A 7,743-nucleotide genomic window follows, 5' to 3' on the forward strand; every position below is an offset into this window, starting at 1 on the left:
TGGGGAAGGATTTCAGCAATAAAGATGAACGTGCTACCAAAGATGTTATTTTTGTTTCAGACAATTCCAATAATCAAAGGGGCAAAAATATTTAAAGAGTGGCAGAAGATAATTTCAAGATATATCTGGCAGGGTAAGAAGCCGAGAATACAATGTAAGTTATTAACAGATGCTAAAGAAAGAGGAGGCTTCGCCCTGCCGGACTTGAAATTATATTATGAAGCATCGTGCCTCTGTTGGTTGAAGGAGTGGATGAAACTGGAGAATACAGAACTGTTAGATTTAGAAGGTCACGATAATAGATTTGGGTGGCATGCATATTTGTGGTATAACAAGAAAAATGTCCATAAAGGATTTGGAAACCACATATTTCGAAGATCTCTTATCGAAATTTGGGATAAGTATAAAAACCTATTGGAACAAAAAACACCGCATTGGTTGTCTCCATTAGAAATGATGTGTGTAAAAAAGGTTAATATGAGTGGGAGATGGATAACATATGGGGAATTAGTAATCAAAGAAGGAGGAAAATGGAGATTAAAGTCATATGAAGAAGTGAAACAGTATGTTAATGATTGGTTACATTATTATCAGGTGAACGAAGTGTTTAAACAAGATATCAAAGAAAATGGTTTCTGTGAAAAAGAATCGAGGTTTCAACAAGAAATATTAAATAATGATTTTAAAATTCTGTCAAAAATGTATAAATTACTGCTGGAGTGGCACTTGAAGGACGAGGAGGTAAAATCAGTGATGATTCATTGGGCAAAAGATCTAGGATATAATATTCAATTAAGTGAGTGGGTCAAATTATGGAAGGAAGGTTTGAGATTTACTGCATGTAATGCATTGAAAGAAAACATGATGAAGATTATGTATAGATGGTACATCACGCCAGTTAAGTTAGCAAAAATGTATAAAGTTAGCAATAAATGTTGGAAATGTAAAGAAAAAGAAGGATCATTTTATCATATGTGGTGGGAATGTAAAAAGGTGAAATACTTCTGGGAGATGATATATAATGAGTTGAAAAAAATGTTGAAATATACTTTTATTAAAAAGCCAGAAGCATTTCTTTTAGGTATTGTTGGAAATTATATAAAAAGGAAAGACTGTAAGTTGTTTTTATACGCAGTAACTGCAGCAAGAATATTATTGGCCCAAAAATGGAAGCAAGAAGAATTACCAACATTAGAAGACTGTAGGATGAAATTGATGGACTAAGCAGAATTAGACAAGCTAACAGGAAGGATCCGAGACCGGCAGGACCAGAGGTTTACCGAAAACTAGATTAAATTTACTGAGTATCTGAAAAGTATTTGCGATGCTCAAATTACGTTTGTAGGACTACAAGAAGCTCTGTGAAGAGTAATTTAAGAAATATTGTAAAAATGGAAAGGAAGAAATGATTTGTTAGAAAATGTAAAGGCAATATTAAGTTAGGAATTGCAAGAGAAATAATTAAGACGGAAGGCTATCAGAGATGCTGAAGGAAGTTCAAAAAAGGATATACGTAAAATAATTTGTGTGGTATGTCCAAATTTTGTATGCTAAAATTAATAAAAAATATTATACGGGGGGGGGGAGAAACAAAAGAAGGCTGATCACCGAAGAATTGATGCTTTTGAATTATGGTGCTGGAGGAGACTCTAGAGAGTCCCATGGACTGCAAGAAGATCAAACCTATCCATTCTTAAGGAAATCAGCCCTGAGTGCTCACTGACAGGACAGATCGTGAAGCTGAGGTTCCAATACTTTGGCCACCTCATGAGAAGAGAAGACTCCCTGGAAAAGACCCTGATGTTGGGAAAGATGGAGGGCACAAGGAGAAGGGGATGACAGAGGACGAGATGGTTGGACAGAGTATTTATTAAGTTTAGAAGGGGGAAGGGCCAATAACATAATCAAAGAAAGACTCAGGGACATTGAAACCCAAAATGACTTTAACCAACTTCCGATAACTTATAAACTTCTATACAATTCCCAAAGGCCCCATCTAGCAAACTATCTCAAAGTTCTAGACAACGCTAAACACCGATGGACATTTTCCAGGGCCCGCTTTAACGCTCTCCCTTCAGCTCTTCTAGAGGGAAGATACAATAAAATACCGATCGAACAAAGATTATGTCCCTGTAACAGCGATGAAATCGAAACCATTGGGCATGTCATCTTATACTGCCCATTATATCGAGACTCAAGAAAAGAGCTGATCGAACCGATTCTGAGGAAAATACCTCATAGTACAGACGACACCTATATCAGACACCTCTTAGCTGACAAAGAGCCCGAAATTAACAGGTCCGTGGCAAAGTACTGTTACATTGCAACAAGAATAAGACGAGCAATGATGTCTACAAAGGAGTTCAAACTGTAAACATCGAAAGAAGGATAAAGCCACTTCCGGCCTGCCCAGGAGGTGGGGTTGCGGGCTGCACGCCCACCCCCCCCCACGTGAGCGGGGGCTGCTTTCAGCCCCCGCGAGAGCAGAGGAATCCCGGCCGTGTCTGCCCTATTTAGGGCCGGCGCAGAGGGGGCTCACCCTCTTTTAGCCAGCTAGCCCCCACGTTTGTTTCCCCCATATCAGCTGTTCCTGTTTGTCGGAGATCTTATCTGCGTTGCCTGGAGCGTTCCTGCCTTGCTTCTTTGTTGCCTTTGTTCTTGAGCTGCAGGGCACCTCGTGGAATTTGCTGTAGCTGCACAGAAGAAGCTCCCTTTCTTTTTCAGAGAATTTCCAGCATTCGCTGCTGGTGTTGCTTGATTTCTAAACTGCTTGATGTTCAGGAGTTGTCATCTCTGGTTTTGGAGCTGAAACCAATTTGGGGCTTTTTTCCTTCTGGGGGTTTCCCCCCTTTGCGCTCCATTCCAGCTGCTGCAGTTTAACACCGGAGCTGTAATTGAGCTAAAATCACTGTGTGTGTGTGTTTGTGTGCTTTCCTTCCAGCATCTCTTTCACGTCTACAGTTTTACAGGGAGCTCTGTGTGTTTCGGTGCAAGTTCCCTGCCCTCAGGAGCTTGCCGTACCTGCTGCTGCATGCCCCCTTCAGAGGAATTTATTCAGCTTTGTGGAGCTTTTTCTGCTGATCCGTTGCTTGCCCTCGGCTGCTGACTGCCTGTTCTGCAAGGAGCTCAAGGAAAAACGTTTGGCTCCTCTTCGTTATTTCCACGGAGGACGCAGCGCACCCATCCAATCAGGTTTTGCTGTTGGGGCTTCAGGTTTTAGCTAGGGGTTTGTGCAGGGGAGCGTGGTGCAATTAGGTGGAACGGCAGCTGCGGGAGGAGAGCGGGCTGCATTTTGTGCCGGTTGTGTTTCATTTTCTTGCCGGGGTGAGGGGCAAAATTTCTTGTTAAATAATCATTTCAGCACCATTCTTGAAGGGGTGAGTGGCTTCCACAGAGCATCGCTTCCTCTACAGGCTGTTTTATTTTCGCGCGGAAGTTTAGACTTGGAAAGCCTCGGAAGCAGCTGCGCCGTTGCCGGGCAACCAGCGCACCCCGGCCGCCATTTCATCCGCCCATGTGCCCTTCCGGGCGGCCGCCATTTTACTATAGGCATTCCACGTGGGAAGTAACTTTACAAACCCTCCCTTTTAAGCTTAACCGGCGAGAAAACCAGGGGAATAATTAACGTTCATAAGGGGTACGTGGGGAATGCTTGCAGGTTTTGCTCTTGAGGCTGTGGAATTTTTCAGTGTTAAAGGGCTAGTGTTAAGTGTTTTCGCACATGTTCATTGTCGCTAGGCAACGGGAACGCATTACGGCCGCCATTTTGATTGCCCACGTGGCCTTGCGGCGGCAGCCATTTTAGGAGAGGCAAAACCACGTGGGAGCTATCTCCTTTTCGAGTGCCCCTCACTTTCTCGTTGGTTTTAAATTCAAAAGCAATATAAACAAAGGAAATAAACATAAGCAATATAAACAAAGGATGATGGTGCAATTAAAAGAGCCTAGCTTAAATAAGAGCGCACAAGGGGCTGCAGGGAGCCCCTCCTCTTGGTGCATAAGCTTGTATAGAGCTGGCTACAGCGTCTCTGGCTAGGCTGATCTTAGAATTGGTATCCTCTAATTAATTTGACTGCTTTTGTTTATACTTACACTCTTGAGAATTTCATTCTGGGAATTTACGAAACGCATTTAAATTAAATTGAAGCATTAGTGCACAGTATATTGGAATTCAAATTATTTCATTCAGCTTGCGGTGCTCTGAGGAGCTGTGTCATTTACTCTCTGCCTAGGCATTAAGTGTTATAATTTGGTATAGTCAATTCATAGTTATAAGGAAAAAGAGATCAGGTTTTATATCATTTGATTTATTAAAGGGCTTCTTCGCCTGCAAAATAAGCTTTACATACAGGTTTATAGGGAATCTAAAGTAAATAGCTCATGCCTCTTCTATGTTCATCTCTTTCTGGTATTTCATCTGTTAGTTTATAAGTATATATTTAATTTGGCAATTTAATTCATTTGGTTGATTTTGATAATAGTGCTTAAGGGCTCTTGGGAGCTTTGCTTTGCTTATAGGTTTGTTGCATAAGTCAATTTATCATTTTTCACTGCTGTATTGCTGGGTTACAATTTATAATTCTACCTCTAGCTTGCTGCATAGCTGCTTACATTATCAAAGTTTCTCTTCTGTTTTATTATAGACTCAGTATTCCTCTAAATACATTGCTTTGAGGTGTGGGCTGGTATTTTGGACTGCTATCCAGTGCAGATAATACTGAGCTACGGTGATATTGTTTGCAGCTAAATGCAATTTGTTGGAGATTAGTTAGGCATCTTTGGGTCCTTTAAACTTACCAGTGCAGACAATACTGAACTACCGTGATATTGCTCGCAGCTCACGCGTATAATCCAAGCTAGTTGGCGTTGATTTTACAGAACCAGGCTAATTAAGGGTATCAAACTATGTCTGCTCAAGAGAACCAGCAAAAAGCCGCTATATCTGGGGTGGCACAAGGGAACCAGGAGGGGTCCCAGGCCTTCGTAGTGCCTAGTAACCCACAGGCTTTGGCACAGTTGTTGAATGCTTTTTAGACATTTTATAGGCAATATAGGCCCACAGACCAGGTGGCAGCGGTACCTCTGGCGCTCACCCAAGAATGCATCCCAGATACGCCACCTAACGTTGTGGACCACCCCGGCACCTCTGCAGCCACCGCGGCAGTGCTGAGAGCAGTCAATGATTCAACAGTGGGTCCGTGTCCGAGATGGGTCAGGGTAGCCTCCTGTGCCCTGCAACCCACAGGCCTAGTCAGTGTTTAATCTGCTTTTGAAACCTTTTACCAATTCAGGCCCATGGTCACTGCGGCCTCTTCCCAAATAGTGAGTACTTCCGTCCAGCAATGAGGAGCTCCCGTGCACTTTGGCCTCCTTATTTAGGGTTCCACATTCGGGTAGCAATCCATTTATGCATCCTCACACATAATTACAGTCTACGTGTCCCTGGGTTTCCAATGACAGATCCTCGGGAGGTAGGGCTCATGCTTACAATTATAACCTTTCTGCCTCTCAGTATACCCCAGACTTTCCCAGTATGCTACAGCATTCACAACCTCAGTCTTTACCGCGGAAGGGGGCTCCGAAACCTCATCGGAGGAAGAGACACAGGGGCAACAGGAAGTGGCAGCGGCTGCAGAACAGCACCGGTCTCCAATGATGGGCAAGGGAGAAAGAAGTCTAAGTAAGAAGAAGCATTCGGCCAAGAAGAGCAAAAGAAGTAAGCCTTCTGATGCCGAGGACGATTCAGAAAAGCTTCCTGCTGCCCACCACCTGCTGGGTTCCGAGCGACCAGAATTACTGGATGGAGCATATGGGTCCCTATGTGGAAAAAGGAAAGTTAGAAAATTTGAAGCTAAGCGAGTCCCTCACCATGAGGTTTGCTGGGAGTACAACACGGGTGTGTGCCAGGGGCCAAATTGTAAGTATGCGCATGAATGTGAGAAGTGCCTAGGTAACCACCCAGCGTCTTCATGTTTTAAAGGTAAACAGCCTTTCCGGGCAGCAGGGGGCATTTCCACCAGGGGTCTTGAAAAGCTCACAGACCCGCCAAAAAGAACAGCCACAAACTGGTATGAATTTGGCCCTTGACTGTGATGTTCTCTTCTGTTAAGCTCTCACCTCTTAGAACCCTTCTTGATAAATACCCTAAAATAGAGGCAGCAAAGTACCCTGGCTCTTATGGCTTCAAGATCCTCGTTTCATTACCCCCTAACTCAGGTAACCCCCCCCCCCCAACCAAAGAATCAGTTTGGGAAATCCCAGCTATTGCAAAAAGAAATTAAAGAAATTTTTGGCCGGGACCCACCTATAGCGGGTTTACTCATTTCATCTTTTGGCATTGTCCCCCCATAGACTCCAGGAGAGTATCCTATGATCCACAACCTACCCTACACTAGAGGTGGCTCAGTCAATGATGCAATACCACAGAAGCCTTGTTCTGTGAAGTATGCCTCCTTGATCAGGCTATAAAGCATATGTGCAGGTTCAGCAGGGGCGCACTCTTGGCTAAGTGCGACATTGAGTCGACTTTCCGTCTCCTGCCAATTCACCCTGAGGAATTTCTATGGCTAGGTTGTAGATTTGAGGGGCTTATTCCATAGACAAATCTATGCCGATAGGGTGCTCAGTAGCTTGTGCAGCCTTTGAGTCATTTAGTGCAATTTTGGACTGGGCTCTTCGCTTTAGAACTGGTTCTGAAGGGGTGACCCATTACCTCAATAACTCTTCCCCCCCCCATCATTAGTAATAGCCCTGATTGCGCTTCTCCTTTAGAGGCTTTCACCTCCCTGGCTGAGAAGCTTGGGGTACCTTTGGTGGCGGACAAAATAGAGGGTCCAGTTTTGACCATAACCTATTTTGGGTATTGAATTGGACACAATTGCACAGACCACCACAATAGGCACAATAGCCTACTAAGGGAGAGGCTAGCATTAATTCTGCAACTTCTTCCCCTCAAGAAAATCACCCTTGGCCAGAGTCAATTCACGCTTCGGTCACCTCAACTTTGCATGCTGGGTAGTGTCCCCTGGCCGCCCCTTTTGTGGGCGATTGGCTAAGCTGTCAGTGGGACTGCGTGCTCCGCAACTCTGAGTGCGCCTCTCTAAAGTGGTCAAGTCAGACCTGAAGGTTGGGTTGAAGTTCCTGGAAAAGTACAATGGCATTTGCGTGCTGACGAGTTCAGGAATCACCAGGTATGCTTCTGGACCGACAATCAAACGGTTGTCAGTGTCCTGTCAAAGCAATTATCGCACTTTCCTAGAGTGGCAGATCTGCCCCGGACCTTTGTCCTTTTGTGCTTAGAATTAAACATCTATTTCTCTACCAAATTTACCCCTGGGGTTAACAATGACATCACAGATGCTCAGGCGCAGCAAAGTGCCACAGCCATTCCGGGAGCACCTTTGGAGCCTTGGGAACATGATGTCCTGAAGGGAGTATTAGCTTCAGGAGCCCCGTCCACGCTTAGATCTTATAAAAAGGCTTGGTTGGACTTTATGGAGTTCCAAGGCAAATTTATAATAAATAATAAATAAATAAATAATGAATAAATGAATGAATAAATGCTAGGCTTGACACACCTCAAGGCAAAGTAGAGAATCCTAGGCTTGACACACCACCTACCCAAGGCTGAAGCTCTGCAATACTTGGTACATTGGAGGGTGCTGGGTCGTGCAGCAAAGACTCTTAAACATCCAGTAGGCGGCAATCTCCCTTTTTCTGTAAGGTTGTTAATCCATAGACCCT

General features: G+C 44.1%; 1 long non-coding RNA gene across 1 annotated transcript; it reads left to right on the forward strand.

The window, feature by feature from the left end:
• The first annotated feature begins 2,446 nt into the window (after nucleotides 1-2,446).
• Nucleotides 2,447-7,537, forward strand: LOC310697861. The gene is made up of 2 exons (XR_014521223.1): nucleotides 2,447-3,702; nucleotides 3,739-7,537. It is a non-coding gene; the product is annotated as an uncharacterized lncRNA (long non-coding RNA).
• The last annotated feature ends 206 nt before the right edge of the window (nucleotides 7,538-7,743 follow it).

The sequence above is a fragment of the Podarcis liolepis genome (genome assembly GCF_965112155.1).
Source record: "Podarcis liolepis genome assembly, chromosome: W".
NCBI classification, from domain to species: domain Eukaryota; kingdom Metazoa; phylum Chordata; class Lepidosauria; order Squamata; family Lacertidae; genus Podarcis; species Podarcis liolepis.